This window comes from Cyprinus carpio, unplaced genomic scaffold (genome assembly GCF_018340385.1).
Source record: "Cyprinus carpio isolate SPL01 unplaced genomic scaffold, ASM1834038v1 S000000001, whole genome shotgun sequence".
Lineage (NCBI taxonomy): Eukaryota > Metazoa > Chordata > Actinopteri > Cypriniformes > Cyprinidae > Cyprinus > Cyprinus carpio.
This window is the reverse complement of record NW_024872754.1, coordinates 481,705-503,173: the sequence shown is the minus strand read 5'-3', so window position 1 is coordinate 503,173 and position 21,469 is coordinate 481,705. Positions and strand designations below refer to the sequence as shown.

General features: G+C 44.0%; 1 long non-coding RNA gene across 1 annotated transcript; it reads right to left on the bottom strand.

Annotated features, from left to right (window-relative positions):
* Nucleotides 1-15,481: 15,481 nt before the first annotated feature.
* LOC122142556 lies at nt 15,482-16,307 on the bottom strand. The gene is made up of 3 exons (XR_006158675.1): nt 16,178-16,307; nt 15,878-15,992; nt 15,482-15,607 (listed from the first exon to the last, which is right to left on the bottom strand). It is a non-coding gene; the product is annotated as an uncharacterized LOC122142556 (long non-coding RNA).
* Nucleotides 16,308-21,469: the final 5,162 nt, after the last annotated feature.

Below are 21,469 nucleotides of genomic sequence, written 5' to 3'. Positions count from 1 at the left end.
AATAGATGAAAGAGCAACATTATACTGGTCAATAGAGGTCGCCACTGTTAAATCACCCATAGTATGACTAAGGAGATCAAGATCAATATCACTGATTTTCCTGAAACAGATAACACGTTCTTTCACAGACTGCAAAGAAGGAGGAGTCAGAGTGAATGTGAGGAGCTTGTGATCACTTATACATACATCAGTACACTCAAGTACATCAATAAATACTCCTGAAGTGCAGACCAGATCTAATATATGTCCGTGTTTGTGTGTTGCAAAGTCAACATGCTGAGTGAAGTTAAAACATTCAAGGGCATCCATTAGGCACACAGCATTATTGCAAGCCAAATTATCAACGTGAAAATTAAGATCACCAGTTAAAAGAATAACTGGACAGAGTGCACTGGCAAGTGTCAAACACTCAGTAAATTCAGAGAAAAATACAGAATTAAGTTTGGGGGGACGGTAGATATTCAATACAAGAACTGATGAGAGACCAGTCAGCCTGAAAGCCAAGCATTCAAAAGATGAAAAGCAAGGCAATGAAACCTCAATGCACTGGAGGGTGAAAAATTTCACCGCTTTGTTGCTGGCTTGGACCCAAATCTTCAGTCAAAAGTCCATGAGATGGGTGCGGAGGATCTTGAGGATCCCCTGCGTATCGCCAGCCGCTGTGAGAGGGCGCGTGCAGCGCTCCAACTGACAACTGTAGGGTCTCCACACTCTCAATCTTCAGAGCAGGTAGCTATGGTTAGTCCTAAATCTAGCTGACTCTTACTGTCAACAGCTTACAAAGTGAAGTACACCTATTAAGAGAGAAACACAGCTACCTGGCTCAGCGTCTGGACTCCCAAACTGAAAGGTTTTCCTCTGACGATGCTCGATACAGTGCACGCAGTGTCTCTCCACAACCCTATTATAACAGACAACACCGCAGAGACAATTACTCACCTGAGCAGTATCATGGTCGTGATCCAGGGTCCTGCTATGACCGTTGTTCTCCTTCCCCTGTTACTCAGAGAGACCGTCAATGGCATGACAATGACAGACGTGACCGGCATCGCTCTCCCTCACGCCAGTCCTATCACTACTCCAGGTATGGTCGCCATGACAAGGATGATACGAACAGATACAGACGCAGCCCTAGTCCTGCTCCACAGGGAAACAGGGATGACAGTCCACACGCTAGAGGTAGTGTTCGCTTCAAGTCTCCTGAACGATACCCGCACTCTGATTCCAACCGTCAGGGAAACTTCCATTAGCTGCTGTTGAGGGGCAAACATCAGCTACTGTCTCACTGCCCCAGAAGGATTTCCCCAAGTTAATGCCTGACAAGAATGACTCACACTCTGGTGATTCTGTCTCTTCTACAATCTTGGCTATTGTTGAGGGCATTGAAGTGTGCACTTTAATTGAGTCTGGTTCTACTGTTTCCATTGTGAGCGAAGATTTTCGTAACTCTCACCCAGCATTGAAAAAACGCCCCATGACACCCTCCTCTCTGCCAGCTCGCTCAGTCGATGGACAGTGCCTGGACATTTTAGGCAAGTTAACGATTGGTATCAGACTTGGACATCAGGTATGGCAACAGGACTTTGAAAATTCTCAGAGGTGCTTGCCAGCCAGTCATTCTTGGGTTTGATATTCTACGGAAACACCATGCCCTCCTTGACATAAACAACAAAATGCTGCAACTTTGGGACATGAAAAATTCCTCTCCTGCCCAAAGGACATGAAGTGGCCGCCTGCTGTAATGTATCTGTGCTAGCGCCCACTAAGATTCCAGCTATGAGTGAAACTCTCATCACAGCCTGTGTGTCAGCAGCTACACCTGCTTCTCCCATGCCAACTGACTATTATGATGTTCTCATGCCCAACCCATTGTGTGACAACATTGTGGCACATTCTCTCAGTGAGGTTCAGAATGGTACAACTGTGGTTCGAATCTTAAATCCCTCCCGAGATGACGTTGAGCTGCATTCAGGTCAACTCCTGGGTGAGTTTCATTTGGTTTCATCTGTTGACGTCGTATCAGGGGAAGGGACAGGGTGTGCAATCTCCCCTGTGCATGATATAGCTCCATCTGTCCAGATAAATGACAGCGACCTGTCACCTTCCCAAGTTCAGTCTCTGAAATCACTGCTTCAGAAATACTCAGCAGTATTCAGTAAACACTCAGAGGACAGAGGTCGCACGAGCATCATCAAGCATCAAATCCGCACTGGTGAGGCCACACCAATTAAACAGAGAGCCTACAGAGTGACACCAGAACAGAGAGCTGAAATACAGACTCAAGTTGACAACCTGTTAAAGGCAGATGTCATTGAAGAAAGCTACAGTCCCTGGGCTGCGCCAGTTGTTTTGTTGCGCAAGAAAAATGGCACATGGCGTTTCTGCCTGGACTATAGAAAACTTAATACAGTGACAATCAAAGACCACAACCCACCAACGATATACGACAAGTGGAATTGGCAAAAGAAGATCTCTGCCTGGTTCTCCACAATGGACCTACAACATGGCTATTGGCACGTCGAGCTGCAGGAGGAAGACCGTGAAAAAACAGCATTCACAACAGGTAGTGCCCTTTATCACTTTAAAGTTATGCCAATGGGTCTCACCAACGCTCCAGCCACATGCCAGCGTTTGATGGAAATGGTACTTTGTGGCCTCCCATGGAGAACATGCCTAGTGTATTTGGATGATGTCCTCATCTACAGCCGCTCTTTCAGTGAACATCTCCAGCACCCGGAAGAAATTCTCTCCAGATTCCAGTCAAGTGGCCTGAAGCTGAATCCCTCAAAATGCTGTTTTGCCAGGGATCAAGTACAGTTTCTGGGTCATGTTGTATCCACAGACTCCGCACTGTTAGAGGTTATTAGCTGGACAGTTAAGGGACAGAAACCCCCATACTGGCGCATGAAAAAACGCACACTTGTTGAGAAGGCACTTTGGCAAGAATTCCACATACTTACTTTTCATAATGGTGTACTCTGCCGTAAAGTTTTCAACCCATCCACAACATCAGTGCTCCATCAACTGATTGTCCCTCATGCTTTGAAAGACACTGTTCTGCAGATGCTGCATGGAAATCCTGTAACTGGTCATTCATCTGCTGATAAGGTCCTGAAACGTGCTCAACAGCTGTGCTACTGGCCCTTTATGTCATGTGACATCAAGATGTGGTGCAAGCAATGTACTCCATGTGACGCCAGATGGAGTCCCACACCTTATCAGAGAGCTCCAATGAAAACAATTGTTGCTACTGAGCCATTCCAAAAGGTTGCAGCTGACATACTTGAGCTCCCCATCACGAGTCGTGGCAACAGGTATGTGCTTGTTGTCCAAGATTATTTCTCCAATAATGTCAACCTTTATGTCATTCCAGACCAGTGCGCCATAACAGTAGCGAAATGTCTGTTTGAAAACTTCATCTGTGAGCATGGTATCCCGGAAATGCTTCACAATGATCAGGGACGTCAGTTTGAATCTGACCTGGTGAAACATCTGTGTGACCTGCTGTGCGTGCAGAAAACACGAACCAGCCCATATCATCCTCACACTGTAAAACCCGACAAGTAACTTAACTCAAACCGTTTGAGTAAACAGATATCCTTAAAAACCTGACAAGTTAGGTTTACTCAAACCATTTGAGGAAACCGATTGCCTTAAACCATTTAAGTTTTAAAACTAACACACTGTAAAACCCGACAAATAACGTAACTCAAACCATTTGTGTAAACAAATATCCTTAAAAACATGATAAGTTGGGTTTACTCAAACCGTTTGAGGAAACCGATTGCCTTAAACCATTTAAGTTTTAAAACTTAACAGTTATGAGTACTCTGAACTTAATTCAGTTGAGTTCACTGAAAGAAGATATACATTGCAATTAAGTAATTAAGTGATTAATTGAGTGATAATTGAGCATTAGTGATGAACACCTGCTGTTAACAAACAGAATTACTGAAGAAAAGAGAGAAAGGAACTACAACTGACTTCAGACACAGCCTCACTAAAACCTGACAAGTTATGTTAACTCAAAAAAACCGTTTGAGGAAACCGATTGCCTTAAACCATTTAAGTTTTAAAACTTAACAGTTATGAGTACTCTGAACTTAATTCAGTTGAGTTCACTGAAAGAAGATATACATTGCAATTAAGTAATTAAGTGATTAATTGAGTGATAATTGAGCATTAGTGATGAACACCTGCTGTTAACAAACAGAATTACTGAAGAAAAGAGAGAAAGGAACTACAACTGACTTCAGACACAGCCTCACTAAAACCTGACAAGTTATGTTAACTCAAACCGTTTGAGGAAACCGATTGCCTTAAACCATTTAAGTTTTAAAACTAACAGTTATGAGTACTCTGAACTTAATTCAGTTGAGTTCACTGAAAGAAGATATACATTGCAATTAAATAATTAAGTGATTAATTGAGTGATAATTGTGAATTAGTGATGAACAGCTGCTGTTAACAAACAGAATTACTGAAGAAAAGAGAAACACAACTACAACTGACTTCAGACACAGCCTTAGATAAAATAAACTGAAATAAAATACATTAAATCTCTCAAGATCTGATTAAACAACCCCCCACAAACAGCATCACCAGCTCCACTTATTAATAACCAGACTGACTTTATTTCTGTCAGACGTCTACAGAAGATCTTATTGAGAATTAACTAAGGTTTAGATGTTGATTTATTTTCATTTGAAGTAACCATGTTAGAGATCAGTGTTTGCTTTAGTTGGGCTCTTGACCCTTGACTTCTGTCTTAGTTTTTTCTCTGGTTGTTGTAACCATGTGTTTTTAAAACATGTTTGTTATAACTCGTAAACCCAGAGCAAAAATGATCAGGTATTGGTTGTTATACAGCATATTGGGTGATGATAATCATCAATTATGGAGCTGTTCAGAGTTCAAAATCTTACTAAATAGGTGTTCTATAGTTAGTTCAGTTGATTACAATGAAAGCCATTCAAAAAGTCAGTAGTTCTTTCATAATCAGTTAATATAAAGGACTTTCCAAACAGTTTGGTCTTCTATAGTGTCAATAAGATTCTATAATTCTCAATAAGATCTTCTGTAGACGTCTGACAGAAGTAAAGTCAGAATCAGAATCAGAATCAGAATCAGAAAGAGCTTTATTGCCAAGTATGCTTGCGCATACAAGGAATTTGTTTTAGTGACATAAACTTCCAGTACACAAAAGACAACAACACACAGTCAAAAAAATAAAAAATAAAAAACCCTTTGCAGATAAATAAGTGTATAAACAATTGTGCTATAAATGATAATGGAATTGGATTGAGTAAGATGCAGGGATGTACTAGGATGAAGGGGTAACAAATAAATATAAGGATATTGCACATTTTTATTGTAGAAGTGGGGAACATTTAAACTGTTCATGAGGTAGATTGCCTGGGGGAAGAAACTGTTCTTGTGCCTGACTGTCCTGGTATTTGCGGCTCTGAAGCGCCGGCCAGATGGCAAGAGTTCAAAGATGGGGTAACTTGGGTGTGAGGGATCCAGAGTGAATTTATAAGCCCTTTTCCTCACTCTGGATGTATACAGTTCTTGAAGGGTGGGCAGGGGAGTACCAATAATCCTTTCAGCAGTCCGAACCGTTCTCTGTAGTCTTCTGATGTCTGATTTTGTAGCTGAACCAAACCACACAGTTATTGAAGTGCACAGGACAGACTCAATGACGGCTGAGTAGAACTGTTTCAGCAGCTCCTGTGGCAGGTTAAACTTCCTCAGCTGGCGAAGGAAGTACAGCCTTTGTTGGGGCCTTTTTAACAATGGAGTCAATGTGATTGTCCCACTTCAGGTCCTGAGAGATGGTGGTTCCCAGGAATCTGAATGACTCCACTGCAGCCACAGTGCTGTTCATGATGGTGAATGGGGGGGACTGCAGGGGGGTTTCTCCTGAAGTCCACGATCATCTCCACTGTTTTGAGCGTGTTCAGCTCCAGGTTGTTAAGACTGCACCAGACAGCCAGCTGCTCAACCTCTTGTCTGTAAGCAGACTCGTCACCGTCCTGGATGAGACCGATGAGTGTGGTGTCGTCTGCAAACTTCAGGAGCTTGACAAAGGGGTCTTTTGAGGTGCAGTCGTTGGTGTACAGCGAGAAGAGCAGGGGGGAGAGAACACATCCCTGAGGGGCACCAGTGTTGGTGGAGCAGCTGTTGGACATGAATTTCCCCAGTCTCACTAGCTGTTGCCTATCTGTCAGAAAGCTGGTGATCCACTGACAGATAGAACTAGGAACAGAGAGCTGGGTCAGTTTGGTCTGGAGGACTGTTGGGATGATGGTGTTGAAAGCCGAACTGAAGTCCACAAACAGGATCCTCACATAAGTCCCTGTTTTGTCCAGATGTTGCAGGATGAAGTGCAATCCCATGTTGATTGCATCATCCACAGACCTGTTTGCTCGGTAAGCAAACTGCAGGGGGTCCAGTAAGGGTCCAGTGATGTCCTTCAGATAAGCCAGAACCAGTTTTTCAAACGACTTCATGACGACAGATGTTAGAGCCACAGGTCTGTAGTCGTTAAGTCCTGTAATCTTGGGTTTCTTTGGAATGGGGATGATGGTGGAGCGTTTGAAGCAGGAAGGCACTTCACACAACTCCAGAGATCTGTTGAAGATCTGTGAAAAGATGGGGGCCAGCTGGTCAGCACAGGTTTTTAAACAGGCTGGTGTAACGCCATCTGGGCCTGGTGCTTTTCTTCTTTTGTTCTTCCTGAAGACCTGGCGCACATCATCTTCACAGATTTGAAAAGCAGGAGGTGTGGAGAGAGGGATTGAAGGAGGTGTTAACGGGTGTGTAGAAAGATGGTCAGAATGGGTGTTGGGGGGTTTCAAATCTACAATAAAACTCATTCAGGTCGTTAACAAGTCGTTGATTAGCCTCAGTGCAGGAGGATGGTGTCTTGTAATTAGTGATGGCTCTCAGTCCACTCCACACTGAAGTTGAGTCGTTGGAAGTAAACTGGTCTTCCAACTTTTTAGCGTAGGTCTTTTTAGCCGCTCTAATCTCTTTGTTCAGTGTGTTCCTGGCCTGATTGTACAAGACTCTGTCCCCATTTCTGTAGGCATCCTCTTTGGCCTGACGAAGATGTCTGAGTTTTGCTGTAAACCATGGCTTATAATTGTTGAATGTTAAATAAGTCCTGGTAGGAATGCATATATCCTCACAAAAACTAATATATGATGTTACGGTCTCTGTGAGTTCGTCCAGATTGGTGGTAGCAGCTTCAAAAACACTCCAATCAGTGAGGTCAAAACAGGCTTGTAAATCCTGCTCTGTTTCGTTGGTCCATCTCTTTACAGTCTTTACTACAGGTTTAGCAGATTTAAGTTTCTGCCTGTAGGTTGGTATAAGATGAACCAGACAGTGATCAGACAGTCCCAAAGCTGCTCGTGGAACAGAGTGATATGCATCCTTTATTGTGGTGTAACAGTGATCCAATATATTACTGTCTCTGGTGGGACATGTAACCTGCTGTCTGTATTTTGGCAGTTCACGGGAGAGATTGGCTTTATTAAAGTCCCCAAGAATGATTAAAACAGAGTCCGGGTGTTGTTGTTCTGTCTCTGTAATCTGGTCAGCGAGTTTCTGTAAAGCCAGACTTACGTGCGCTTGCGGAGGGATATAAACACTCACCAGAATGAACGAGTGAAAATCCCGCGGCGAATAGAACGGCTTGCAGTTAATGAAGAGTGTTTCGAGATCTGAGCAGCACATCTTCTTTAACAAAGTTACATCTGTACACCACCGTTCATTGATGTAAAAGCATGTCCCGCCGCCGCGCGATTTCCCCGTTGATTCTGCGTCGCGATCCGCTCTGAACAGCTGAAAGCCCGGCAGATGGAGCGCACTGTCCGGTATGGCGTCATTGAGCCAGGTTTCCGTGAAACACAGAGCAGCAGAGTGTGAGAAATCCTTATTTGTCCGAGAGAGCAGAAGGATTTCGTCCGTTTTGTTGGGTAGAGAGCGGAGATTTGCCAGATGGATGCTAGGCAACGGCGTTCGAAATCCGCGCTTCCTGAGTCTAACGAGCGCACCAGCTCGCTTCCCCCGTTTGCGCGTCCTGAAGAGTTTGATCAGCGCCGCTGCTCCGCCGACAACAACGTTCAGTAAAACGTCTGAATAATTGAAATCCGGTAAAAGATATTGTGGTGTGTTCTGCCGAATGTTCAGCAGTTCTTCCCTGGTGAAACTGATCGTGTTTGTTAAACAAAAAACAGGAAAAACGAACAAAAACAGTACAAACACTGGAGAGCCAAGCACTGAAGCAGCCGTCTGCGGCGCCATCGAGAGCTATATTCAGTCAGTCTGGTTACTAATAAGTGGAGCTGGTGATGCTGTTTGTTAACAGCAGCTGTTCATCACTAAAGCTCAATCAGCACTTAATTAATCACTTGATTACATAATTGCAAAGTTTTAAAACTTACATGGTTTAAGTAAAGGCAATCTGTTTACTCAAATGGTTTGAGTTACTGTGACTTGTCAGGTTTTACAGTGCAGTGTGACGGCATGATTGAGAGGTTCAACAGGACACTTATTGATCAGTTAGCCAAGACACTTCTTCAGCAGTCTGGGGAATGGGATGACTGCCTCAACCAAGTTGCTTTGGCTTACAATACCAACCCACACTCTACAACAGGATTCAAACCATTCTTCCTCACACATGGTCATGAAGCCAAGATGCCTGTCAACATGCTGTTACCTAACAACACACCATCTTTGTCTATGACGGGTTCTCCTGCTGACTATGTTGCACAATTGACACAGAAACTTCAGTTCGCTTTCAGTTCTGCTGCATGGAACAGAGATTATGCCCACAATCAGCAGAAACGACAGTATGACAAAAGTGTTAAGCACACTCCCTATGTGCTGGATCAGTCTGATAAGTCCCAGATTGTCCACTACAACCGTCTCAGACCCTACTATGCTCCTGTGCCAGATTGTGGACATGAGACACCTACACGTGACTTTTTGCAGTCTCAACTCCCTCATTTGGCTGCATTATCAGGTGCTTTGCCCTTTAAGCCTTTAAAGTTTGCAGCCACGAGGAGCTACACCTTATCTGGCCAGTGCAATACTCCCTCATTAGTCCCTCCCACTGGCCATCCACAACCCCGACCACAGCCCCAATCCCGCTCTCCCCTTGACTCAGTCTTGCTCAGCTCCCTCCTTTGGCCCAGTAGGCCAGTTTGACACTGTCCCCTCCACTCCTCAGGCTTCTGGTTCTTTGCTACGCCCTGAGAAACGTTCAGTTAGACCTCCAAGATTCCTTAAGGACAATGTTCTGAACTGATACAGTTGGTTTATCGCTGTGGTGACTGTTACTTGTTTATTTGATGGGAAACGGGGACGTTTCTTTTGTGGGTGGGGGAGGAAATGTAAGGTTTAGAAGTGGAGTTCATATTTCATGTTGGAAATTTGTAATGCTTAGAATTTAATATGATTTATATTTGAGGTAATATACTAGAAGTATATTTACAATGTTTAGTCAGTTAATTATTTACACCTTTATGTGTTTACATATTTAATGCAGTAAGGATATTCTGCTGAATCTGCCTATCTGATTCACTCACATTTATCTCAGTCTAAGTCCTTGCTTCTGATTGTTTAGAGACGTCACGTGAAAGGCTGTGTTTAAGGAAGTGTTGTTGTTGTGACGGTGTTCAGTAAAAGTGCCGCTTGAGGAAGTCTTCTGTCTCCATTCTGCTGTTCATTATCATAAAGAGTGATCTACCACCACATACTGAACCTTCACGTTACACTTCTATTTATTATCCCGATATAGGCTACATTCAGATTGTCAGTCCAAAAAAAACTAACGTTAGCACCAAGTTACTGCAATGAATTAGGCTACATACTTTCCCAAATTAAAACAACTTAACATAGGACGTCTGGGATAGAGTTCGAATATGGGTAATGGGAATTAAAATCAGGCATGGGCTACTTTATGCTACACAGGCTATTCTGAAGCCTACTGCAGCGCCTTATAAAATGGCAACCAAATCCACGAACATTTTACCAAAACCTTCGACAAAGCAGGTTACACCGATAGATTATATTTCAATGACAGATATAACATTAATAAAATATATCTTAACGTTACACTTACTTGGCAGCCGAACTTCACGCGAAGGAGATCCCGACTAATTCCCACACGGCATACACACGGCGCGTCCGAAGTGCGGATCCGTATGGATCCGTTCTGGGTCCGCCGATTAAAAGCGCAGGCGGGGCCGATCCTGGAGGCGGGGCCGATCCTGTTAGCGCAGCGAAAACGAATCTGACAGTCAGGCGGATCTGGCGGCTTGAGGGCGGGTCCGCCACGGACTCCTTTGCTGTGTGGGCTGCGTCTCAATCTGCTCCCTAGCTTCCTAAGTCATGAATCAGTATATCATGTAACTCCCTGATCAGTGCCCTGACTACTGAACTTGGGAGCTGATTGAGACGCACCCATAGACTTTACTTGGGTGGGTCGCCCAGGTATATTAACGGCCGCCCAAGTATATTTGGAGACACATTTATGCTTTTATTAATTTTATCCTCTCAGACTTTTGTATCCGCCCAAGGTAATGAAACCATCCGCGATTGATTAACTAGTGGAAAATCTCCCCTCGCCCTACGTGTTTCGTACCTGCTCGTTATGTGTGCGTCAGAACCATAGACAGTAAAAGAAATGGACACAGCGACCCCGTTGTATTCAACGGAGACAAGTGAAGTCAATTAGAAGCTTGCACTTCCTGGGGGTCGAGCGTACTGCGCAGACTCAAACTCAGCTTGATGACATAGATGTGACGTGAGCAACCTGTCTGACAATTGTAAGTCTTCTAATCGCTGTGCCAAGAGAAATCTGAATCACCCACTGAATCTTGCAGACGTTGTTGAATAATTTTGTCCCGTAGCTTTTATGGATTCTCTATGGGCTTCTCCCTTGACTTCATGCCTCCACGTCCCCCCGATAGCCTCATAGACAATAAAAGATTGCCTGCGAGCTTCTCCTCCTGTCCATACGGTAATTTCTCTACTGTGCGACAGAGAGTCGCAGGTTATGACGCAATCGTTAGCCTATTTTTACAAAAACTGCTTCTACGGGGCCATAACGTAAGATACAAGGTAATGGGGCCTTTTATACATTTTCGTGTTTCTTTAGAAATAATGAATGGACAAAATGGAGTCTTTAAAAACGCCTCAGAAGTAAAGTTATTCGCTGTCAAAGTGACGCCAAAATGAATGGGAGTCAATGGAATGCTAACAGCAGGTGGGGGTCCGCTAGCCAATGGCGGCAAGCAGGGATGCTTCAATAAAATATGAAACCCTGCCCCCCTGGTCAGAACTGTTTACTCCCGCTGACAAGTAGGGGTAACTGCAGCCTGGAGCAATGGGCGTGCCAAAAGGTTTCTCATTGATGAAACGAAAGGTAGGGGGCGTGCCAAAAGGTAATGCGAAAGATGGCTGTTAAAAAAAAAAAAAGACAGATAAAAATAAACCCATAAACTCAAAATAAAACTAAAAAATAAATACAAAACAATCCTAAAAAACCAAATATAATTCTTCCAAGGTAAAAACGGTGTTAATGATATTAAGAATATTATTTTAAATTACTTTTGAAAGTACCCTACTGATGTCATCACCACCGCAAGTTTAGGTCTTGATTTATCAATAGTCAAAAACAAATTACAATTATTTTCACTCTCCATTTTAGCGACTCTGACAGCAGCTGTCTATAATCCGTTACTGCGGGTCTCAGGTTCACGCCCCACCCGCTCAGCCCCGCCCTCGGTTCATCCCCTCTATCTCCGCTGTGCTTTGCCCACTTTTCAAATATTGCCAGTGGGTGGAGTCAGGCTCTGACCAGGGGTTTAGTTACCCTTTAAGGTCAGCGTGCAATTGTGTAGACATTTCAAAATAAGAGTCCCGGTGTATTTCGGGCTTGTTTATAATTAAAAGTCACACGCTAAGTTGGTAAGTTGTCTTAATTTTTTAAGGCCAAATGTGTAATCTGTTTTTGTTAATAAACTGTACTTTAAAATGTAATTAATAAACCCTCAAATATTTGTGGCTTCAGTCATAGCTGGCAGCATTAACAGTTTATATATCGGAATATATATCGTTATCGATCGATATGGGAAAAAATTGAGATTACATTTTTGCCATATCGCCCAGCCCTACTCTAGCGGTTAATAAACAGAACTTCATGCATCTTGCGGAAGAACATTATAGCCTGAGCTACTTCTCTCTGTTTATGTCTATGACGAGTCATGCAGATACTGGAAATATTTATTACATTTACTTACACAGGAGGAACTTCTTGGACTCCATCTGGTTGAATGCTTTTTTCCCCATTCACGCTGTTAGGTCCCCAGCTTGTCTAGGGGTAGGGACCAACAAATAAATATATACCCAGGGTGGAAAGAAACCAAGGATAACTCAAAACACGTATCAAGTTCATGTATTTGTTTATTTCAGCCCTATATAATGTAAACTACTCAGTAAAAAAAGTGCAACATAATCTACAGTCTCCACAGCTCTCACCGCGTTACCGGAACGCACATTGAGATTGCCCGCAGCTCACCACACCGACCTCCAGCTAATCAGGAACCTCGGTCCGACAGCCACCTCCACAGAGTCCCCCCCGACAGATGGTACAGGGAGAAACCAAGATCAACACCCAGCAGATCATGCCACAATCCACACAGTTGTCCACACAGTTGTCCACACAGTTGTCCACACAGTTGTCCACACAGTTGTCCACACAGTTGTCCACACAGTTGTCCACACAGTTGTCCACACAGTTGTCCACACAGTTGTCCACACAGTTGTCCACACAGTCTGACACGAGCTGCCCAGGAAAAGAGAACACACCGAGAGCACTTCACTGGCTCAACTTATACACCCTTACTAATTGCCACTGATCCACTTCAGCTGCGGGATTCTCACCTCGTCAACCTCAAGATATGGGACACCTGCTGAATAGAGAGAGAAAACACCAACACACAAAACACACACAGAGCTCACGGGTCGTAACACACGCCCTTCCAGTTGATCCTCCTCCCAACGTCATCATGGAACATGCAGGAAAGGATGTCCCATGTGACACGTTTTGTGTCATGGCCCCCAACAGTTACAAGGGAAGAAATCTAAAATGAAACAAAAATCAAACCAATTTCATATATATTAAAGGGTTAGTTCACCCAAAAATGAAAATTCTGTCATTAATTACTCACCCTCATGTTGTTCTACACCCGTTAGGCCTTCATTCAACTTCGGAACACAAATTACGATATTTTGATTAAATCCGATGGCATAGTGAGGCCTGCATTCAAAGCAATGACATTTCCTCTCTCAAGATCCATAAAGGTACTAAAAACATATTTAATGTGAGTTCAGTGGTTCTACCTAAATATTATAAAAGCAACAAGAATTATTGTGGACCAAAAAACAAAACGACTTTTCAACAATATAGTGATGGGCTAATTCAAAACACTGCTTCGGATCTTTACAAACTGAATCAGTAACTCGGATCTCCTATCAAACGGGTAAATTGCTGAAATCACGTGACATTGGCGCTCCGAGTCACTGATTCGATTCGTAAAGCTCCGAAGCAGTGTTTTGAAATCGGCCCATCACTATATTGTAGGAAAGTCGTTATTTCGTTTTTTTGGCGCACAAAAAGTGTTCTTGTCGCTTTATAATATTAAGATTGAACCACTGAACTCACATGAACTGTTTTAAATATGTTTTTAGTACCTTTATAGATCTTGAGAGAGGAAATGTCATTTCTTTGAATGCAGGCCTCACTGAGCCATTGGATTTAATCAAAATATCTTAATTTGTGTTCGAAGATGAACCAAAGTCTTACGGGTGTAGAACGACATAATGGGGATAAATGAATGACATTTTCATTTTTGGGTGAAATAAATGTCCCCTGTGCCATATATTTGATGTTTAGTGTATATAACAGCATATATATTGACAGTTTTGGGAAAACTGCACTCAAAAATACATCTGGTACAGTTTGCCCAAATTGCTTAATGGGACCATCTGGTACTGTAACCTTAAGGCTTGTGCACACCAGGGCGATTATTGCGCGCATTTATCGCCAATGTTTAATGCCTTGTGACTAAACAAAGGGCGCTAATGTGAGTGTGCACACCAACGCGCAAAACGGCAGGCGTAAGTTTCTGCTGAAGTTACAGTAAAACACGACTTGGTGACGCTCAAGCACAAAACAGTCTTGCCGAGCACACATTGATAGACGACAACGAAGAGGAATCAGTCGATAGATTTCCCCATTTTCTCCTCTTCTCTTAACTATGGGATGTATCCAATATCTGCGTCTTTTCTGTCGTCTTTCCTCATTCAACAGAATAATAATTTTTTCATCGCTGGAGCTCCTTGTCAGCAGACAGACAAGGGACTCGGAGGTAAGTGGTACAAATAACAGCAGGTTTATTAAACAACGATTGAGACAACACTGGCGAGAGGACAGTCCAGGTAAGTGGGCGGGGATCGGGAAAGTCTTGCGTGGCTTATCTGAGTCTGATAGTATCTTTCCCAGAGGATCCGTGGAGGAGTGTGTAGACAGTGGAGAACATCAGCTGGGGAGAACTAGGACGTATCACAGGAACAACAGGTAAGTGGGTCAGGGGAAACAACATTGTAAGGTTGAGACCAGACAGTGAGTGAACAGAAGGAGTGCAGGCTGTAAAGTGTAAAGATGCGCATTGCCACCTTGTGTAACACACGGGAATGAACGTCATTGGTTCTTAAGGGAAGCTCAAGCATGCTGCGCAACATGAGAATGAACCTCATTGGTTCTTGCTGAAGCTCAAATGTGCTGCGTAACACGAGAATGAAATCCACTGAGATTTTCTACTCAAATAAAAGTATCATTCAGCCAGTCTGTGTTCCTTCACAATTTATCTTCTCAGCAATGAATTGTAATAAATCCAAACATGGATTTCCACTATATTGTTTGTGATTGTGGTTGCTGAATAAATGGGCTTATATAAAGTATTTTTTTGCTGTTATTTAATATATTGCTGTTATCATTTATATCATTTAAAATTATTGGTATCAATATTAGGGATTTCCCTGTATTCATTTTTGCAGTAAGTTTCTTGTTTTACCAGTTTTGGTAATGTAGCGTGTTAATTTATATTATAAATAGCCTATAATAAATCAGCACACTAGATGAGGTAAAATAAACCATGGGTACAATTCAACATTCTCTTGATTTGTGCGTTTAGGTGAAAGTGCAATAATTCTGATGAAATGTAACAATAAATTTCTCAAATAATAATTTGAGATAATAAAGATATTGCTCACCAGAGCAGGCAATACTGTCTGAACCCCCCCCCCCCACTTTCTTGTAGAAGGGGTTTGCTCTTCTGCTGGTCTCTGTGCACAGTGAGGTGGTGAAGTGAGTGGAGGAGGAGCTGCTGTGCCGCTACTTGGGATAAAAGGTGGTGTTGATATAACAGGAGCTGGTGGTTCGGTTAAGAGTTTGGCTGGACCCCTGGCTCTCTTCTTATGAGGATGACCTTCCTCCTCACTGTCATCATCTGTGTCTCCAAAGAAATGACTATAAAATGGGTTGAAAAAAATGCAATAATCAGGTTTGAAAATTACAACAATCTTATATTGATCTACTCTTATTAATAATAACATAAACATTTTCACTGGCCTAAGAACTTAAGTTGTAAATTAGTGTAATTGATTGAGAATGTCATGGCAATCCTGTTGTAATTGTGTTAAGAGTATTCTGATTTTTATACTAAATTATGTTTTTGAGAAAATATAGAGGCCAAAAAGTTAATGTAGAATATAAAGGATAATATATGTATATACTAACATTGGCTTTGGCCTTCTCTTTGGTTTAATCTCCTCCTCTTCCTCTTCAGACTGTAGATCTGATGTGTTACACATCAGAGACTTCTTTAAGAGTCGTTGTGCCTCAAACTAGTCATCTTAAAATTAAATGTGTTAAACTTCAGTAGTTTCAAATGATCAGAGCAAAAAAGAACATAATTATACACAACAGAACAGTATGAGACCGATTAAAAGGATTTTTTTTCAATTACATAAGGGCAAAATATTTTGATATTTGCTTACAATAGTCATTTTGATTTTAAAACATAAATAAATAGCATACCACATGTTTTAATAACTCTGACATCATATGTTATCAGTCAGGTCCAGGCTCCTCCGAATTTTTCACTGCCCTGTTTACTCTTTTATCATTTCTGTAGTTTGGCCAATAGACAACTCCATCTCTGCACCACATTTGTGGCACCACTGCTACCGTTTTGTTGATCAGGAACTCGATTAAGTGGAACATACTTAACTGAGAAGGAAAGAAACAAACAGCAACACAGAAATATAACTTTTTTGTTTCAAGAAGTTCTGAAACAATTGTTATTAATCAAATACATTTTATAGCCATCATTATTAATCAATTATTGCTGTGGCATATGAATGTGTTGTTGTCACGGAGACGAACCCCGTGATTCCCTCTGCTGGCCAGCAGAGGGCACCCTCACCTGAATACTGACACACACGCATCCATCCATTCATTTACACTGACTACACTACATTTCCCACAAGCCCCGTCCTTGGACTCTAATCACCGTCACAGGTGCTCTTCATCAGGACTTGTGTATAAAAGCTGGACTATCACAGGAGATCAACGCGAAAAGGTAACCTGAAATACTAAAACCATGAATTACACACTCCGGTACAGTAGGTGGCGGTATGCACCGGAAAAAATTGGTTGCGACCCGCCATTAATACTAGAGAAGAAGAAGAAGAGATCAACGCGAAGTCTTGATTTGCTGTGTCTGTCATTTCTGAGCGGTACTACCCGTGTTTGTTTTCCTGTTACCGACCCTGTTTGATCTCCTTTACGTACCTTTGCTGCCTACCTACCGACCCTTGCTTGTTTACTGGATTTTGATTCTATGTTCTCCCTACGTTGCTGATATTGCTGGTGTTGACCATTGCCTGTACAACTACGAGTTTCTGCAATAAAGCCTGCATATGGATCCCATGTCGAGTTCTGGATCATTACAGAAGACTTCGCCAACACGAGATCCAGCGGCTTATGAAGATCTTCATACCACCATGGCGGCCCAAGCCAGTCAGATCGCTGCTAACCAGTTTCAGCTGAATCGACTGACGTCTATCACCGAGGAACTCGTCAAAGCCGTTCAGAGTCTCCATACAGCTCCCGTGGCCACACCAACGCCGGAAGCGTCCGCCATTACCCACGCTGCAGGGAGGCTGTCCCAGGTTAATCCTCGTCTCTCTTTCCCGGAGAAATTCAACGGTGACGCCAGCAAGTGTAAGGGATTTCTATTACAATGCTCATTGTTTGTTGAACAGCAACCCACGCTCTATAATACTGATACTGGGAAGATCGCCTTTGTTTGTTCACTTCTGACTGAGAAAGCACTGGAATGGATTACTGCTGTATGGGGCTCCGATGGTTCTGCATTCTCTTCCTTTCAGGACTTCCTACAACAGTTCAGAGCAGTATTCGATCACCCTAAGGAGGGTAAAGGAGCTGGAGATAGCTTATTGGAACTATCTCAAGGCAGAATGATGGCGGCTGAGTATGCTCTACGATTTCGCACACTGGCGGCACAAACCAACTGGGTGAACGACACGCTAAAGGTACTCTTTCGCAAGGGTCTGAACTATGATCTTCAAGCTGAGCTAGCATGCAGAGATGAGGGCAGAGATCTTAATAGCTTCATTGAACTTACAATTACCATTGACAATCTGCAACGTGCCCGGCGATCCAGTCCTCGCCGCACTGACCACCCAGGTTCCAGGCCGTCTCATGAATCTATTGAACCCATGCAGGTTAATACTTACCATCTGTCTGTTGAGGAGAGAGATCGACGCATCTCAAATAGACTATGCATGTACTCTGGCTTACCTGGCCATCAACGTAACAACTGCCCTACTCGTGCATCTACCTCCTCACAACGCTCGGTGAGTACTCCTCTCACTTCCATGTGTGATACACAGTGTGTAAGCATTCCAGTTGAATTGTGGATAAACGACAAACAGGTCATTACCTCTGCTTTACTCGATTCTGGGGCTGCTGGCAATTTCATTTCCGAGGAGTTCACCAAGAAAAATGACATTCGACTGATTTCATGCTCTATCTCTCTCTGTGGAAACAATAGATGGTCGACCACTGGGTTCTGGATCCATCACTCACCTCACTCACAAACTAGTGATGGCGGCTGTATTACTTCACAAGGAGAGGATTCAATTCTACATTCTCCCCACATCTCACACTCCCGTGATTCTTGGATTACCCTGGCTGTGTCTGCATAATCCACAGATTTCCTGGAGAGAGGGCCAAGTTGTGAAATGGAGCACTCATTGTCAACAGAACTGTCTTTCTCTGGTCAAACCCATTCCTGTCTGTTCCGTGTCACTCTCTCCAGCACGAGAGTCCATTCTCGATCTTCCAGAGGAATATGCTGATCTTACGGAGGCTTTCAGTAAGGAGAAAGCTAACACCTTACCTCCTCACCGTAAATATGACTGTGCATTCGATCTTCTGCCAGGGCATTCTCCCCCAAAGGGTCGCATCTTCCCCTTGTCTCAGCCTGAGTCCGAGGCCATGAAGGATTACATCAATGAAGAACTCCAGAAAGGTTTCATCAGACCGTCCACATCTCCTGCTTCATCCGGGTTCTTTTTTTTCGTGAAGAAGGATGGTGGTCTTCGTCCATGCATTGATTATCGTGGACTAAACGAAATGACTGTGAAATTCAGATACCCTCTTCCGTTGGTTCCTTCAGCCCTCGAACAATTTCGCACTGCCCAGGACTACACCAAGCTGGATCTAAGGTGCGCATACAATCTCATTCGCATTAGAGAGGGAGATGAATGGAAGACCAACTTCTCCACAACCACTGGACACTATGAATATCTTGTGATGCCGTTCGGACTGGTCAATAGTCCATCTGTGTTTCAGTCATTTATTAACGAGGTCTTCAGAGACATGCTTAACATATCTGTGATCGTGTATATTGATGACATACTGATCTACTCCAACACACTTCCTGAACATATACAACACGTCCGAGCAGTTCTTCACCGCCTCATCAAGTCCCAGTTATACGCCAAGGCTGAGAAATGCGAATTCCACACGACTTCCACCACATTCTTAGGGTATATAATCAGTCCCGGAGGGGTGGCCATGGACGAAAAGAAGGTCAACGCCGATTTCTAGGATTCGCTAATTTCTACAGGAGATTCATTAGGAACTTCAGTACGGTTGTCGCCCCACTTACCTCGATGGTCAAGAGAGGAACTCACCGACTACAATGGTCAGAACCTACTCACAACGCGCTTCAGACCCTGAAGCAACGATTCAGCAACGCGCCCATCCTCTGCCACCCTGACCCCTCATTACCTTTCGTTGTCGAGGTTGACGCATCCAACACGGGTATCGGCGCTATCCTGTCCCAACGTCCAGACCCCGCCGCTAAACTTCATCCCTGTGCCTTTTATTCAAGGAAACTCAACTCAGCGGAACACAATTACAGTGTCGGGGACCGGGAACTCCTTGCCATGAAGGCAGCCTTCGAGGAGTGGAGGCACTGGCTAGAGGGAGCTACGCACCCGTTTACAGTACTAACAGATCACAAGAACCTGGAATACCTACGCACCGCCAAACGCCTTAATCCTTGTCAAGCTAGATGGTCCTTGTTCTTCACTCGATTCGACTTCTCAGTAACTTATCGACCCGGCTCCAAGAACACTAAGGCGGATGCTCTCTCCCGTCAATTCGAGGAGGAGGATATTCCCATAGATCCAGAACCCATTCTGCCATTTCATGTAGTAGTGGCCCCCATTCAATGGGACATCATGACTCTGCTTCAACAATACAGGGAGCGGAACGAGACCCCAGTGGCCTGCCCAGTCGACAGAATCTTCGTCCCTGAACATCTTCGTGATCAGGTCATCAGTCAAGTTCACTGCCATCCATCATCCGGTCACCCAGGTATCACAGCCACCATTAATCAGCTGGAGAACCGCTTCTGGTGGGAATCACTGCACAAGGACACAGCCAAATACATACAGCAATGAAATAACTGTATCATTAACAAATCATCCAAGCAATCTCCCGCTGGTCTCCTTCAACCACTCCCCATTCCACAACGACCCTGGTCTCACATTGCCATAGACTTTATTACAGATCTTCCCAATTCCCAAGGCCATACTACCATACTTACCATCATAGATCGATTCTCCAAGGCTTGTAGACTCATTCCACTACCCAAACTACCCACAGCTCTTCAGACTGCAGAACACCTCTGCAATTCGGTCTTTCGATTGTATGGCTTACCCGAAGACATTGTGTCAGACCGAGGACCTCAATTCACCTCTCAATTATGGTCAGCCTTCTTCAAAGCCCTGAACGTCAATGTCAGCCTCACCTCTGGTTATCATCCCCAGGCAAACGGACAAGTGTAGAGGCTCAACCAAGAACTGAACCGCTTCCTCAGAACCTACTGCAATCAGAATCAGGATGATTGGGCTCGATACTTACTATGGGCAGAATATGCGCAAAACTCCCTTCTCAAACCCTCAACTGGTCTGACTCCCTTTAAGTGTGTACTGGGGTTCCAACCACCGATGTTCCCATGGTCAGGGGATCCAACGGACGTACCGGCTGTGAACGATTGGATGGCACGCAGTGAAGAGGTTTGGAATCGGGCTCATGTTCACCTTCAACACGCTGTTCGAAGGCAAAAGGAGCAAGCGGACCGCAGAAGGCGCCCAGGTCCCAACTACCAGCCGGGTCAATGGGTGTGACTATCAACAAGGGATCTCCGTCTCCGGCTTCCTTGCCACAAACTGAGTCCAAGGTACGTGGGTCCATTCCAAATCACTAGACAGATAACCCCAGTTTCCTTCCGGCTGGCACTTCCTAACACATATCGTATTTTTCCTACCTTTCATGTATCCCTGCTCAAGCCCGCTGCTGGTCCCAGAGACGAGGGAGAGGGGAGGTCCCGTGCACAGGCCCCTCAACCCATCACCATAGAGGGCGAGGAGGCTTACCAAGTCCAGGAGTTACTCGATTCCAGACGTCGGGGAAGAATCCTACAGTATCTGGTCGACTGGGAGGGGTACGGTCCAGAGGAACGCTCTTGCGTAAATTCTGAGGATATTCTAGACCCCAATCTCATCGATGAATTTCATCGCTTACATCCTGAAAGACCGGCCCCTCGACCCCGTGGTAGACCCCGACATCGTTTGCCTCCTCGCGCCAGGAGTCGCTCGCAGGGGGGGGGGCTCTGTCACGGAGACGAACCCCGTGATTCCCTCTGCTGGCCAGCAGAGGGCACCCTCACCTGAATACTGACACACACGCATCCATTCATTCATTTACACTGACTACACTACATTTCCC